The 17,249-nt window shown below is 33.8% G+C and overlaps 1 pseudogene; it reads right to left on the minus strand.

Annotated features, from left to right (window-relative positions):
• LOC124237283 (polyadenylate-binding protein 4-like) overlaps positions 1 to 16,628 on the minus strand; it is a 61,955-nt pseudogene extending 45,327 nt beyond the window's left edge.
• Positions 16,629 to 17,249: the final 621 nt, after the last annotated feature.

Consider the following 17,249-nt stretch of genomic DNA (forward strand, 5'->3'; position numbering starts at 1 on the left):
GTTCCTGCTTTTCCACTCCAGGAGATAAGGGACTCCTTGTTAGCTATGAAAGAGTTCCTCTGACTCTTATATTTACCCTTTACTTACCTTCAGTTTTTAATCATCCCTCTGTAGACAATCAATATAACTTAGGAGTTAATAGCCACATCTGATGCCTTTATTTATAGGCTTTATTGCTCCCATATATTTCAAATGTCTAGATCATTTCGACTGCAAGGATGAATACCTGGGATATTTTCCTAGGTAAGCATTGGTGAAATCACCATGAATTGGATCACCGTCTTGTCTCAGGGCTTATCTGTGTCCTACATACCACTTAGAATAACATCTTCTTTGCTTGTCTGGCAATGAGCCAGTCCCCCAACCTCATCTTACATCCTGTTTTCTTGCACCAATTTGTGTTAGTTTAGAGAAGCAGACACCAAGACAAGAGTAGATATAGAGAGATGCCTACAAGGGAAAAAGAGGGAGGTAAACAGGGAACATGGGGAGAGCCTTCAGATCCAAAAAGGATCTGACCCCTGTGAAGTTGATGGGGGATTGGGGTGCAGAGGTGGAAAGAGTCTTAAACTGCAGCACAGTTCCAAGAAAGTTTTATCCAGGCTGACATTGGGCCAAAGTCACCAAGTGGAGGACTCCTGTATTTCACAGTAATAGGCCTATGTTAGAACACTTGCTGTACTCAATCATTGCTGGGAGAACTCGGTGAAAAGAATGGCTTCAGCACAAATGTGATGGTAGACTCATAAAGGCAACAGTGTGGGCCATCAGTCAGTTATACTCCCCAGAGCAGAAGATCTCAGCAGTACATTTTCGTGGCCAGCCCACTAGAAGAATGTATTCAAAATTTCAATCTGATAATTGGTTGTAACTGTATAATATATACCTATGCATATAATCATCAATATGTTCGACTATTAGAAGAAAGACAAAATTTTCATCATTTTTTCTTCATGATTTTTCTGATATTATTTCTGATGATTAAGCTAAGTTAAAAACATCAAATTTCTCCAAAAATTTATTTGACCACAATGTAGAGAAAAAAGTAAACACCCCAACTTCCTAAGAATCTCAATTTGAAACCAAGTTTTGAAACTTTACATTGGGGTAAATTTGGACAAAACATATGAGCTCTTAAAGGTCTAAATCATAATTTTTAAAACATGTAAAGAAAAAACATTTTCTTGAACATTGTAATTTGGTAATAAAACATTTTTAAAATGTAGCACAGTACAATTTCTGGCAATTTCTTTAGTTACTACTCTTATTAATTATTAATTTAAAAGTTGTCTATAACTGGAATTGTGTATTTCTGTGTGTACATGTGTATAGGTGTGTATAACTACTATATTATTAATTTTATGTTTATTTGAATATTTTTAATAATAAACCTGTATTATTCAGCATGCGTGTAATTATAAGCATTTAATAGCTCCAATGTGATTAAATATGTAGGTTTGACAGTTAACCTAGGCTACAGTAAGGTCTCATAGAGGAAAGGGACTCAGAATCCTTACCTGGGGACTGCATTGAGATGGGTCCTTCACAAGATGATGCTCATACTTCTTAAGATTTACCCCTGTCTCTGCTTTAGAAAACTAACTGTGATAAAGTCTTGAGTAGACCAAACAGAGAAATACAGTTTCTGTTTTGAGAGAAAATGCTTACTCAGTAAAAGAATTGCAGGACCCAGCTAAAATGTACCTGAAAGAATTAGGAAGCAGTTGTGCGTATGGATCTTGAGCATGCTGAAACAGAAGGGGTGAAATTTAAGGCAGGACAAGGGAGTTTATTGTCATGGGAGCACTCTCCCACTGCTCAGGATTCATCAGTCTTAATACACTGGAGAGATGGCTCAGTCCTTGAGATGCAGACACTATCATCATCTACAATAAATGAGGTGGAGATCCAAAAATGCTTGTAAAGAATACTGTGGAAGGTGTCACCAGATGGAAGGAGGTAGAAATGTTTGAATAGCTTTATTATCTGAAATCAGAAAAATTGTTATTTAGCTACATTGCCAAGAAGGGGCCAGTGGATATACTTTTCAGCAAGAGAATAAAAAAGCAGTAGTGAATGTGCACCAGCAGTGTGAGAAGTCAGCAGCGGCCAGGGTTGATAGTATTTGATGCTTCACAGAACTAGGCTAGGCATCCTTGCATCAGTAGTAATGTTAGGATTCTAGAAGAGAAGAGGTCAGGTTGCTGAACTTTAGCTACAGGGACCAGTAGACATAATTACCATGGGGCAATGAGTGTGCTTTGATCCAGCAGGATCTATAGTAATGGCTAAGAAACCATATTTTCCCTGCAGGTGAGAGCTGGGGACCCTACTTGGACACTGCTTGACTGAGTATTAATGTGTCTTTTTGGATTTTGGAGGCAGCACATACAACATTTGGGAAAGATCATTAATCAAGTGACTCAAGATTGTCGGTTTGAAGTGAAACCTAGAGAGAAGGTTTAGCATCAAATCAAGGGGCTGCTATAAGATATCCTGCCATTCTAGCCATTTGCTCCAGATCCAAAGGCACTAGAGGAACTTGAGCTAGATAAGACAGATGTGGAGAGTCTTTAATATGTGCAAATCTTAAAAAGAGCATCACAACTGGACCCTTAGGGCATTCTTTCTGTCTAAAAACATTATTCACTGTTTGAAAAGCTATTCCTCTCATACTACTAGACCATAGTAAAAGGTGAGAGGTGAAATATAAGACATTAAATGGCTGTGTGGCACAAATTGCCTTCCATCAAAAGCTGGGTACTGTAAGATCTGCCATACCAGAAGTTTCAGCAGGCACAGCAGCTATCCATTATATGATATAAATACTACCTTTAGGATTGGACCTGGGCAGGTCCACGTGACACAAGTGTGTTACAGGTACTGCCGGATCAAATCCCCATGATATCTATTACTTTTGTACATTCTCATCTTTCTGAAGTCTCACCTATGACCTCGTGGGCATTCTTTATGATTAGTTGATGGAAAAGGAAGAGGCTCAGGCCTTATATATTGGAACACACCTGAAAATGGACTCCTGCTATGCTATAATACCATTCAAGAGTGGCTCTAAATAATATCATTGAAAGGAAATTCTCTCAGTTGGACAACATGTTATAGCTGGTATTCAAGTATGTATGGAACAAGAATTGTGTGGTAAGAATATATAAGAATTCCTGAGCAATGATAAGTGGCTCACCTAGTTTTTCCAGGACCATGAAGGATCAATATGGAAAGATTGGCATAAAGGAAATTTGGAGAAGAAACTGTGGCTGGAACTACAGGAATAGATACAAAGTTTGTGGGGTTTGTGGTTCACGTTAAAGTTCACAAAACAGAAGACTACTACAGAGAAAATTCTCAACAAACATTTACAATGGATGACTTGTCCTTTATATGTCAGCCGTCCTCTGTACTTGACCATCGCATCCTGGCATAATGTGCCCATGAGTGGAGTAGCATTGGTGATAGGAATGGTATTTTACATGGATTCATCATTATCGCCTCTTTCTCACCAAGGAAATAATAACGCTCTCTCCCAGCAGTAGAGACTGTAGCTTTTCCACTAGTTCTCCTGTGTGTTGACTTTTATAGAAATTGCCAACCAGAAAACACTTTAAAACTTTTCGACAGAGGGGCCCTAACATGGCATGAATGGATCTCGGCAATGCCAAGACACAGCCTATTATATGCAGGACATTTGGCATCTTGCTTAAATTTCCAGGCTCACTATGGCTGTGATGGTCACTTTTTGTTTTCACTGTGTTTTGCAAGCTCAGACTCATGCCAACAGTATCCCCCTCAAATCTGTACGACATATCTTTTTGTGCTTAGCCCTTAGACCTGCTCTAAAAATGTGGGAATTCACTCGGCCTGCAAAAACAGGTCTCCTGGAAGTGTGAGAGACTTAGCTCTCCTAGCACACAACCTTCAACTAGTGGAGGATGGAATGAATGGTGTATCACTGCCTCAGCTTCCCCTCCTTTGAGGACTATTTGAGAAGCATTCTGTGTGCTTCTCAAAGATCCCTGTAGAAATGAGCATCTTTTGTCCAGAGCTGTAACCTTGATAAATCATTCATATTTATTTGCTTAATCACTTTTCAAATCCCATTTTCCCATCTTCTTCACTTTTGCTCATTGACACCACCTCTCAAATGATGCACCAGCACGTCTCTGTTTCTAAGGGAACACAAGTGGAGTCAGGATATAAGTAGCATTTATACAATTTACATCAAGGGTTCTAAAATGAATGTTTATACGTACTTAGTTTTAAAATCGTAGATGATTCATTGCAGACCCAGAGATTCTGATTCAGTGTGTCTTGGGAAGGATCTAAAAATCTTCAATAGCAAGTAAGTTTGTGCAGGAGATCTGAGGACTGCTTTTGAGAAACACTGTTTTAGCTCTTTAAGGCTATTCCCTAAATTTAGTGGCATCTCAAAATCTCATTGCAACACAGAAATAGGCATCAAAATTATACTCCAGTATGCAATGCTCAAATTAGAGTCTAATGCCATATTTTTGGAAAACATACAAAATACACAATGGGGTCTGTATCCAGTGAAGTGAATAATTCAATATTGACTTTTGAAGGATTTTTAAAATGCTAAATGCTCTTAGATCTTCACAGACCCAAGTCTGCAAAGGCCTCAGAAGATGATGATATTTTTGCTTCTATTGTGATCCCCAGCAGAAACAATATCCAACTGAAAAACTAATGTGTTAAGCCATATATTCTAATAGCACTAGCAGGCAGTATACCATGGAATAGTAAATGCTTGCTTACAAAATATGTTAAATAAATTCATTAGGAGGTATGAAAAATTCATATAGAAATACAGAAGTTAGTATCAATTGACACATCTTGATCCACATTATAGATGAACATAACCTCCGATACAATTGAACTCAGTGATGTTATGCTTGAAAGAATATTCAGTTTTGTGAAAACATAGCTAGAGCTTGTGCCACTTCTTCAGATTTCTATTAATAAAACTTGATCTTGTGTGAAAATAGAAGAGTTCATTAACTCACTTTTTTCCTACTGTTTGGAGAAGCTCATCTTCCATTTTCAGTTTAAATCAACTGTTATAATTCCTCCATCAGAAAGTAAATGAGGATAACTCTAACATGTAGAGAAAAATCTACTATATTTTCATGTGATATTTTAAATTGGAGCAATTAGTTTGATCAAAACCTTGGGAAACCTGGGGAAAAATAAGCTCACCATAATGAAATTAAGGAAGTGCCTTTGTGAACCAGCCCCCAAATAAAATTACACGTATTCTAAATTGATATATACCTTTGAAAGAGTTCCAAAGAATGTGATAAATAAGGAAAATGATCACAGATAAAAATTTATCACTATTTTCACTATTTCAAATTTACTAAATTTACAGTCAAATTAGAAATAATGGAATGTTTAGGGTGATGATCTTACTCTCTTCAAATACTTCGCCAGTTCAAAACATTGCATATATAAAACCATGCTAACTACATACTTTATTTGTAAAAATTAAAATGATATTGTTGAAGTAAGAGAAGAAACTGATTTTCTTTATTACTACTTGAAATTTAACATAACCCAATAATAAATTATTTTAACAGAGGAAATTATTCTCTCAATTAGTATCTTCATATGAAGTGCTTTTATTTTAAATAATACAAATAAATGTGTGACATTGATGAAATTCAATGTTTTCAGATTTTGTATACACTTATAACATCTATAAATTAATTAATACTGGTAAATTTCTGAATTTTCAAAATTTTTCTGATTCAGGAACTGTAGACATATATATATATACACATACATATTCATTATGAAGAAACACTGTCTTTCGATGCTATCCACAGTTACTGAATCTATATATATATACACTATTTTGGTTAAAAGAGTAAGACTCAGAGTCAGGGTTTTTCATATCTCATATTCTGGCCATATTCTGATCTCTGAAGGATAGTAAAGGAACAAGAGCTCTTGTACTGACTTCCTGTTGAATATATGCATGACCATGAAAAGTCATTTAACCTCTTCAACCTCAATTTTCCCTTTGTAAAATGAGGAACTTGGGCCAAATTGGTAGTCTCCAAAGTCTCTTTACAAGGAGCAGCTTCTAATATATCCACTTGAAGAGACAACTGACAGGGAAGCACATTCAGGAGGTCGGATGTTAGCAATGGAGAAAACGACTCCATGTTCATATGGCTATATCATCACTTCTAATGGTACTTCTTTGCCCGTCAGCAGACAGAGGAAATACTGAAAGAAGGAATGGTGTACACCAGTAGATAAATCTACAGGTTTTGAAAACTTGGATCTCTCTTTCCAAACTCTGTTTCTTTTTTTTATTTTTATTTTTTCTGTAAGAATGTGTCCCTTTCCTTTGTAACATACTTCTTTTCTGCCCCCCTATAACTTGGCACTATCAGAGAGTATGTTTTTCTATATTGCCTCTGTTTACTTCTTTCAAGCAGAGAGGCAACAATAAGCATAAGCTCTCTACTCAAATCCGATTAAAGTATATTTCTGTACTATCTTCCATGTGTATGTGGCACTGTGCTGGGATTTGTGTGTAATCTAAAGAGGCGTAATAAACAAGATTAATGTTCAGCGGCATTGATTGTTTTTAGCTTGTTCACTCTGGGAGAATATTTCTTTCATGGCTTTCATTGGAAGCAAGAGTTAAAGAGAGACGATAAGGAAGTAGGAAGGGAAGACATTCTCCCTTTCAAACATCTTTTCCTTAGGGTTTAAAGAAACCAATATGAACTTCAGCATTTTCTCGTCTGTTAACGCCTACGCCAGTAGTAAGTTAATTTAATAATTATGACATTATATAACTCTTGCCTCGTGTTTTAGATATACTTTAGAAGAGTTAAATGTGATTAAAACTTGGAAATTTCTTTATTAAGATCAGTTACTGTGGCTTTATTCAATTTAAAGAAATAGAGTATTTTTCTATTCTTAAAATTCAAGAAAAATTAGCACGAAATATAGTACATGAAAAAAATTATTCTGCTGGCTTTACTTAAAGAATATTTCCTCTAACTTTGGGCAGTTATAATTGAAATGAAATTTGAAAATTTGGCTCATGGTTTATAAAACTGTGACTAACATGCTCCAAAGATATACAACAATTATACAGTACAATATTTTTAAAATACGACTATGTTTTGCAGCCAACATTTTTGGTATAGATATCAATTATATATATTTCTTAAACATATCACTAGATGATATAAGCTGTTTATAAAGTAGTATACCTAAAATAATATGTCTTTTCTCCCATATAACAAAATAAGGCCCAATTCTGAGCTATCATTTTGAGATACATCAAAAAGAAAATTTGGATTTTCTAATTATTTTAACTCTAATTAATACCTGAAAATAATCTTGTTTAATATACACATTTCTTGGACTTTATTTAATTTAGCTTTAATTTGTTTTGTTCTACTAGTCTATGTTACAAAAATTAATTCCAGACTCTATTGCCTGCTGTTTGAAGACAGATATTATAAATGAAGAAATCTATACTCAATATTGCTGTTTTGTGTTGATATTTAAGGCTATTTTTGGTTGGTTTTATTTTTGGAATAAATGTGTATGTACTTGAGTTTATGTAAGAAAATAGATATTCACATTTATTAATACTTTATTTGTGATGAGAAACTTACGAAAGAAAATTTACATTTTACCACAAGTTTAAAATATTTAGTACGTTGAAACAGTAGGTTAGACAGGAAAAAGATGCTTGCAATAAATATTTTTTTCATTGAGGTCATACTGGCTTATAACATTGTGTAAATTTCAGGTGTACATTATTATATCTCAGCCTGTGTATAGATCGCATCGTGTTCACCACCAGTAGCCTAGCTTTTACTCGTCACCATAAATATGTGCCCCTTTACCCCTTCTGCCCTCCCCAAATCCCCTTCCCATCTGTTGACCACTAATCTGTTCTTTTTATCTATGTTTTTGTGTATCTTCACATATGAGTGAAATCATATGTTATTTGTCTTTCTTTGTCTGACTTATTTTGCTTAGCATAATATCCTCAAGATCCATCTGTGTTGTCACAAATGGCACAATTTTGTCTTTTTTTATGGCTGAGTAGTTGGAACATATTTTTTTTAATGTTTCTGATTCACGTATCTGTTTTAAAGTTTACGTAGGTCTTTATAAAATAATCAATAAATACAATTAATAAACATATACATATATATTTGCTTGTGACAAATGAACATTTGCTACTGACAAATAGAAAACTTGAGAAAACACACCCAGAGGCAAACAGCCTATTTAGGATGTGATGCAATTTTTCTTGAGAATTTTAGCAATCTGGAGAGTGTCTTATATACTATAAAAATAAATGTTGCTATGAGTCTTAAAATATAAGTTCTTTTAAAAGTCATAAAACAATATTTTTAGAAGCAATGAAACATTTTATATTATAATGAATATTCCTGATTTTATGTCAGCATCCACCCATATTCCAAGTAGCCATCGAATAAAATTTTAGTGAATATACTTAATTTTTGAGGCTAGCATTCACTCACATCTCAAGTAGCCATAAAATAATGTGTTTGTATTTTCAAAGATACAATGACTTTCCTACAGACTCCTATACTCACATTAATCTGTATAGGAAACTCTTTTATTTTAATAACACTTTTCCTTCTCATCTCTTTCTTTTTTTAGTGCGTGTGTACACACACACACTTTCTTACACATACACTGGCTTAGGATAATTGCTATTATCAGATGTATTTTTTTAACTATTTATTACATAAATGCCTAGCCAAAAAGAATGTGAATTGTAAAATATCTTAAAATTGTTTTACGTATACATATATATGTACTTACACATCTTTAACATTTAGTTTGAAGTATAAAATACATTATATTTTGTCATTTCTATCTTTATTTATTTATCTTTTTGAGGAAGATTAGCCTTGAGCTAATATCTGCTGCCAATCCTCCTCTTTTTGCTGAGGAAGGCTGGCCCTGAGCTAACATCCGTGCCCATCTTCCTCCACTTTATATGTGGGATGCCTACCACAGCATGGCTTGCCAAGTGATGCCATGTTCGTACCCAGGATCTGAACCGGTGAACCCTGGTTGCTTAAGTGGAATATGCACACGTAACCACTGTGCCACCGGGCTGGCCCCTGCATTTCTGCTTTAAAACTAAATTGAGCACTATACACTAATGATCATGGGTTTGCTAAATCTGATAATCTTCATAGTTTGCCCCTTATTCCCTAGGAGAGAAATAAACAACTCTAATCAGTAGCCAAGGAAAAGCAAAGGAAAGCAGATGACATGGTGATGTACCACGTCACATCAAGTCAAAATCTCCTGTTTTGTAATATTTATTATTATTAATTGCATTTCACCTTTCTTTTAGGTGCAGAAAATATTACATTCAACCACTTTTAAGGAATGAAATATAGGAAACATGAGTGTTGTTAAATAAATAAATTATAACAAAACTTGTCTGTAGCCTAAACAGAAACTTTTTCATTCCAGTTGCCGTCTAGATAAATATTGGCTATTTGGAAACAAACAAACAAACATAAAAGAATATTAGCCCTAAGGTATTTAAATAATAAAACCAGAGATGAAACAAATTTTTCCAAATTCTTGAAATAACTGCTCCAATAAAGTATGGATTTTCACTATTTTATGGAAGGAGTGATGTACTAAGCATTTATTTAACTCCTATATCATAAACACTGTATAAGATTCCATTTGACTATCTGTTATAAATGTGTGTGTATCAATGAATGAATCTGAGTCTGTGTGTGTAGATATTTATATATTCAGATGCATGCACACACTAACACATAAATTGGGGAAGGGTTAGGGAAATACACAAAATGGCTAAAAAAGAAAAGCAAGAAGGATATATTAAAATATCACTGTATGTGGGGTAAAAGATAGCCATTTAACGACTCTGTATCCTTGAGGAAAATCATTTATTCTCTCGAAGATTCATCATTTTGTATTAAAACGTAAATAATAACTGTAACAGCTAAACTTTATTGGGCTGTTATTATATGCCAGACATTCTTCTGAATGCTTAATGTTTTCAAGTTATTCAGTGATCCTATGCAAACCTATGAGATGCGTACTATCGGCTGTGTTCATTCAGGGCTCTGAAGAAAAAATTCCGTGAGGATAACAATAAAGCAAGCCTCATTATTCTGGATGATGGGGCAAGACTTTCTTGGGAAATTGTGTTTGATTTTAAGTTTAAAGAATGAATAGGAATAAGGCAGCCAAAGAGATAAAAACTGAGAGCATTTGACAATAAGAAAATCACACGTGCAAAGGCTCCATGGACTAAGGAGTGTGGCATATTTAATTAATTTAAATGGAAAATTACATAATCTTAGGCTGGAAAGGTGCTACGAAGTAGACACAGAAATTATAAGTCATTTCTATGTTTATGCATTCATCACAAAAGGCTCACAATCCCCTGAATTGAAAGCTTAGGAATGACAGTAGGTCAGCTATTCTAGAGTTCTATTAAGGATGAAATCAGATACATATGTAAAAACATTTTCAAGTGTGTTACTGTAAATGTGTGAGACATGACTATTGCTTTAGCTTTGAATTCAGAAAAATAATGTTTCTCTTTTTATAAAGTTTATCTCCTTCTCACCATTTGTGAATTTTTGATTTACAGTAGAAGGATAATTCTGATTTAAACTGCATTCCAGTTATAAACCTTTATACTTGTTCATACTAGTCTAAGTCTTTTGAGGAATTCTTATGTGTTCATCATATACATATTTATAAGTCATTAAAAGTCATTCGGCACCAACTAGATTAGACACAGTTACTGAATTCTATGTTTAAAAGACAAATCTGCTTCCTGGATACTAAAGTTCAATTGATAAAATAAGCAAAAGAAGAAAAAAATAGAGTGGTCTTCTAAAATGGTGGACTTGGTTGTGAGGAAAACCCTCCTAAAGACGAAAACTAAAACATTTGGACAAATCAAAACAAAAATAACCACTATTTGTTGAAGCTACTGGGAGGCAATCAACACAGTTAAGTGTTTAGTGGTCATGGTATTATTGAGAAGGGAAACTCAAGGAAGTGAACCTTGTATTTGATGCTGTTCTTTCTCTTAAGGTATTTGTCAATTATATATCATTTCTAGAGATAAAGAGCAATGTATAATGATAATGAAATACTGTGATGAAATGTTATAATAAAATTTATCGCACCATACAGATTTAACGTTTTAAGTATGTATGCCTAATAATGTGCCCTAAAATATATAAAGTTAAAATTAACAGGACAAATAGGATTGAAAATTTTTTTTAAATGTTTGGATCTATTTAAACAGTTTTCTCAGTAACTGATAAAACAAGGTGATAAGAAACAAAACAGTAAGCCTTTATAATATATGAACCATCTGATTAATAATTTTGACCTGAGCTGAACAACTTCAAAATATACATTCTTTGTAAGTACACATGATAGAACATTAACTAAAATTTACCACATGCGGAGTCACAGAGAAAGTCACAAGAAATATCAAAGGCTTAAAATAAACATATAATCTAGTTATTATGAGATTAACTTAAAACAATATTAAAACACATAACTATCAAATTTCAATTAAAGCAGGAAATTAAAAAGCAGAATCCTAAATATCCAACACCTGAGATGAAAAAGAATCATAACACAATTAGAAAAATCTTTTTTTTAATTGAATGCCAAAAATTTTAGTTGTGGCTAGAAAAATGTTATATGCCTACTGCATATTGAAGAAAATAAAGGTGAGAAAATCAATGATCAAAGCATTCCTCTCATTTAAAAAATTAACAAAAGTAATCATAAGATAAAAAATAAAGACTAAAAATTAATCATATAAGAAATATATTTTATAATATATTACTAAAAACAATAATCCCCTTGTGAGACACATCAAGATTCTATAAAAGTCCCAATAATTGATAATAGGAGTGATAAAGGAGATTTTAATAGAGATCTTATCAATATGAAAATGGTTATAAAAGCATACTATGAACACCTTTATAGAAGCATATCTGATAACACCGATGAGATAGGAAAATGTCCAAGAAAACATAATGCATATAAAGTGACATAAGAAAGTTACAAAATCTGAGTTATTCTATATCTATTAAAATTTAATCTACTTTTTCTTTTTTGAGGAAGATTAGCCCTGAGTTAATATCTGCTGCCAATCGTTCTTTTTTTGCTGAAGAAGACTGGCCCTGAGCTAACATCCGTGCCCATCTTCCTCTACTTTATATGTGGGACGCTTACCACATCATGGCTTGCCAAGTGGTGCATAGGTCTGCACCTGGGATCTGAACCTGCGAACTGTGGGCCACCAAAGAGAAACGTGCAAACATAACTGCTGTGCCACAGGATCAGCCCCTAAAATTTAATCTTTAATAAAATCCTTCTCACAAAAGAATAACCTCAGGTTAAGATGGCTTTCCTGAAAATTTGACTAAATATCTAAGGAAAAAATAATTCCAGATATTCAAAACAATTTCAAGGAATAGATAAAGAGGAAATTACATCTAAACTTGCTTTGAAGGCTATAATAACCCCAGATACAAAACCTGACATAGATATTGCAAGAACAGTTAGTTACTGGAAAATCTTTCCCAACAACATAGACACAAACATCTTAAATTAAGTATTATTAAACCAAATTTAAATGTTTATTGTAAAGAAAAATACGTCATGACAAATTTAGGTTCATTTCAGGAATGTAGGGTCAATTTAACATCCAAGAATCCATCAACATAATTTACCAGATTAATAGAATGAAAGAGAAAAGTCATATGGGGATATCAACAGATGCAGAAAAATTATTCAATACATTTTCATGTCTAATTAAAATATAAAGCTTTAACAAGCTAAGAAGAAGAAAATTTTTAAAAAAGTCCAAATAAAGACATTAACAACAAAAATCTACAAACAATTCACAGGTTTTCCTCTGTAATCAGTGATGAGAAAATCATGTCTTCCATCATCATGCTTATTCAAAATTACATTAGAAGTCTTTGCCAATTCCGTAGGGCAAGAGGAATAAAAGTTATAAAATTGGGAAAAAGAAATAAGACCATCTTTAATTAACAGACTACATGTTTGAGTAGGTAGAAATCTAGAAGAATCTAGCAATAAATTATTTGAATTAATAAGTAAATTTGGCTAAGTCATTGAATGTAAGGCAAATAAGAAATCATTTCAATTATTTTACACCACCAAAATTTTCAAAAATAAAGATATCTTCATTGTTTCAAAAATGTCAAATATGAAAGGTAAGTATAAGATGTGCGAGACCTCTATACAGAACATGATATAATATCGTTGCCAAGAATTAAAGTGAATCCAAATATATGGATCAGTATATCATGTTCATTTATTAGAAAACTTGATATTCAAAAGACAAGTATTTGCACAAATTTATCATATATTCAATGCAATCTCACTCAATATCCCAACATGTTTGTGTGCATTAATGTATATAAATAAGAAATGTGGTACTGTGCCCATGCCTGGGAAAAAACAAAATAAAAAAGACAAAAGCAAGTATTGCTCAGGCTGTGGAGCAGTTGGTGCTTTCCATTTGGTGCCATCTATCTGCTGGAGGGTACGTAAATCAACACAAGTTTTTGAGGAAAAACTGTTTGGCATTATTCTGATAAGGATGTCCTATGACTCACTATTTCACTCCTGGGTTTTGTGCTCACACTTGTGTGTATCTTGAATAGATAGACGTGTACGTTCAAAAAAAGACATAGACTGGGAATTTTGTAGTAGCATTATTCATTATAGCTAATAACAGGAGATGGACACATAAATGTTCATAGTGAAAAAACGTTAGATGTGTTCATAAAATAAAATATTATGTAGCAATGAAAATACACCCCATGTCTATGAAACAGTATGGAGGGGTCTCAGAAATATTATACTGACCAAAGGCCACAGGTCAAAATGAACACATGAAGCATGATTCCATTCTTCAAAGTTCAAAGACAGGCTAACTCAATTATGCTGTTAATAATCAGAATAATGGCTACCTCTGAAGAGGAGGCACAGGGAAGTGATGGGAAGGAGAAGAGGGTAGAGCTTAGGAGAGGAGTAATATTCCATTTCTGTCATGTGGATATTTGTCCTTTGTGATAATTTGTCATGCTACAAACTTATTCAATTTCTGTGTGATTGTTATACTCCTATATAATGCTTTAGAAAATAAAACATTTTAAATTGAATGTGAGGGTTAAAATCATATCAACAAAAGAACCTATTTAAAATAAGATCTTAGTGAATAAATATGAGCTCTCCAGCCAGAAAGAGGAGTTAGGGACATATTTCAGGGGAGCAGAGGGTAGAAAGAGTCAGGGAATAACGAGTAGAGTTTTGAATTGAAGTCACAAGTCTGACAGTGAAGGTAGACAGGTACGCTGAGGTCTATATATTTATAACAAGAAAGAAGCAAAACAATCATCACCTATGGGGGAAATAATGAAGATGTACAAAGTAGAATAAGTGTAAATTCAAATTTTATTTCTAATGAAGGTCGCAATGCCTTCTGAAGGGAATGTTATGTTTATTAGTTAAAGCGTTTCGCTGTACTGTAATTTACTCTAAATTATCATATTGTGTACTATGATAAATATTTTCATGTATGATATTGTAGTGCATTAAATTTTAGAAATTATTTAGAAATTTGAGCAAGTAAAGGCAATAAAACATTCACAAAATCTTGAATACATTGTTTATAAGCCTAAAAAGCTACCATCTTTTAGATTTGCATATTATGACATAAAGACATGGATTTAGAAGAAAATCACCTCATTATTTATCCTTTTGCTAGTTTTTTCTAAATATAAATCAATCTAACAGTTTTATATGGATCTTAATATTCAATAGACAGAAGTGTCAGACTGCATAGATGATGGCACAGACATTAAACAGAGTAAAGATACATACATATTCACATATATACATATACACACATATACACAGACATATACATATATACATATGTGTATGTATGTATAGTATATTATGTATATGTATATATATGTAAAATTGCAAACTGTAGTAAGTTATCTTTAGGAAATTAGTAAAATGCTATGAGAAAGAATGAAGAAAGGATTAAATTTGGGTTAGTGGTGATGGGTTTAAGAAGGAATAACTGAGCATGTGGCATTGAAATAATACAAGGAAAAGGAGGAGGGGGTAGGCAAGCCGAGAATATAGAAACTACCTTTCCAGAGAGAGAAAAAAATAACATTTTCAAAGTATATAAAACTGGAATCAGGTTAGAAGAAGAAATGATTGAGGTCAGAGTAGCTGGAGTGTATTCAAGGAATGGGAGAGAAAAAAGAAAGCCTGGACAGGCAGGTGAACAGATATTCGAGGCTTAATATTCCCAGTTAAAAGTTTAAACATCATCTCAAGGGCATATAAGCTGGAAAAATTATAAGCGGGATAATGGCATGATACCCTTCTCATTTTTAATACATCACTCAGAGTATTTTTTCCAAAATTATTTTATTGGATCATTTGATTTTTTTATCTAGAAGAATCCATGGAAGAAAGTCCACAACAATTACTGTAGAGAAAATAACTTGACTTTCAAATATCAGAGAGGACAGAAAACATTCTGAAGTCACACAGCTTCTTAACTGCCTTGAGTGCAACAAAAACTCATTTTTCTTCCTTAAGTATTACATTTAATTACCTTAGAACATTTTCCTTCCACCTACACACATCAACATCTTTGATCTGTCAAACTAATAACTAAAAACAGTTTAATAACAAGGTGAAAGTTTTTTATAAAAATAGCTTTTGGATTTCATTTAATTGTACATTTTTACATTACTTCAATTGCAGATAAAGAATTTGTTCCTCTTAACACAGTTGTGACTCGATGCATCAAGTGGCAATTTAAACATCCCCTACATTTGCTTAAAAGTTTGATCCTGAAGTGAAAGTACATCATTTCCCTGGTAGATAATTAAGTTCTGCATACAAATGTGACTGATCAAATAAGTCCTGAAAGTTCTTTATTCAAAGAATAAGTCATTTCTGCTTCTATAATATTGAAATCTAAATCAAAATATTCTGAATTCTATAGATGGCGGACAGTGGCTTTACTTCCATTATCGAATTACACTGGAGAGACGTGAGTTCAGGTTGTCATCACTCTGTTACTTCAAAAGTTGTATGAGTTGGAACTCAATGGGTAGCAAACTCCACAAAACCGTTTCAAACATGTTTAGCAAAACCATAAGAAACAGAAGGTGAGTTTCTTAGATCAGATTATGAACAAGGCTTATTTCAGGCATAGCTGAATTAAGTGGCCCAAGAATGAGCTCTTTGATTTACCATGTCTACTTCACTAAACTCTAAATATACTCCGCACCGGTGTCATTCTCAGGTGGTCTCTCTACTCAGGACAGAGTCTTCAGAATCTGTAGTCTAGGTTCGTCTTCTTGGTAAAACCAGAAGAAAGGAGAGAAGTTTTTGTATCTCAACACATAACAAGGAAAGTCCAGACCAGAGCTTTATAATCCTAACCTGGGTCAAATACCTACCTTGAAGATAATCGCCATGACCGGGGGTAAAGAATTCACTGAGGGGCCGGCCTGGTGGTGCAGCCGTTAAGTGCGCACGTTCTGCTTCTGGGTGGCCCGGGGTTCGCCAGTTCGGATCCCGGGTGCAGACATGGCACCGCTTGGCAAGCCATGCTGTGGCAGGCGGCCCACATATAAAAAAGTAGAGGAAGATGGGCACAGATGTTAGCTCAGGGCCAGTCTTCCTCAGCAAAAAGAGGAGGATTGGCAGCAGTTAGCTCAGGGCTAAACTTCCTCAAAAGAACAAAAAGAAGAATTCACTGAGTACTGAGCTGAGAGGGGAGAAAAAGGGTCTTTTGTAATTTGGAGTCTCTTACCTGAAAAAAGAACTCTCAGTGCTGGAAGACGAAAACATAAATGGCAGTTACACTATATGAGTTACACGGATTTTGAATCACTAATAAATTTAACATTGCAATGAGTGTGCAATAATATCATTCCATCAGAATTTTAAATAATAATGGTACAGAGTTCACTAGTAAGGTTTCAAAATCATAGTAGACTAAAATCTTTAGTACCTCTATTTTAAAGCTTGATTTTTTTTACCCTGAAGTCTGAAGCTCTTGGATTCAGGACAAAGCAAATCATATAATGAAAACA

The sequence above is a fragment of the Equus quagga genome, chromosome 3 (assembly GCF_021613505.1).
Source record: "Equus quagga isolate Etosha38 chromosome 3, UCLA_HA_Equagga_1.0, whole genome shotgun sequence".
In the NCBI taxonomy this organism is placed as follows: domain Eukaryota; kingdom Metazoa; phylum Chordata; class Mammalia; order Perissodactyla; family Equidae; genus Equus; species Equus quagga.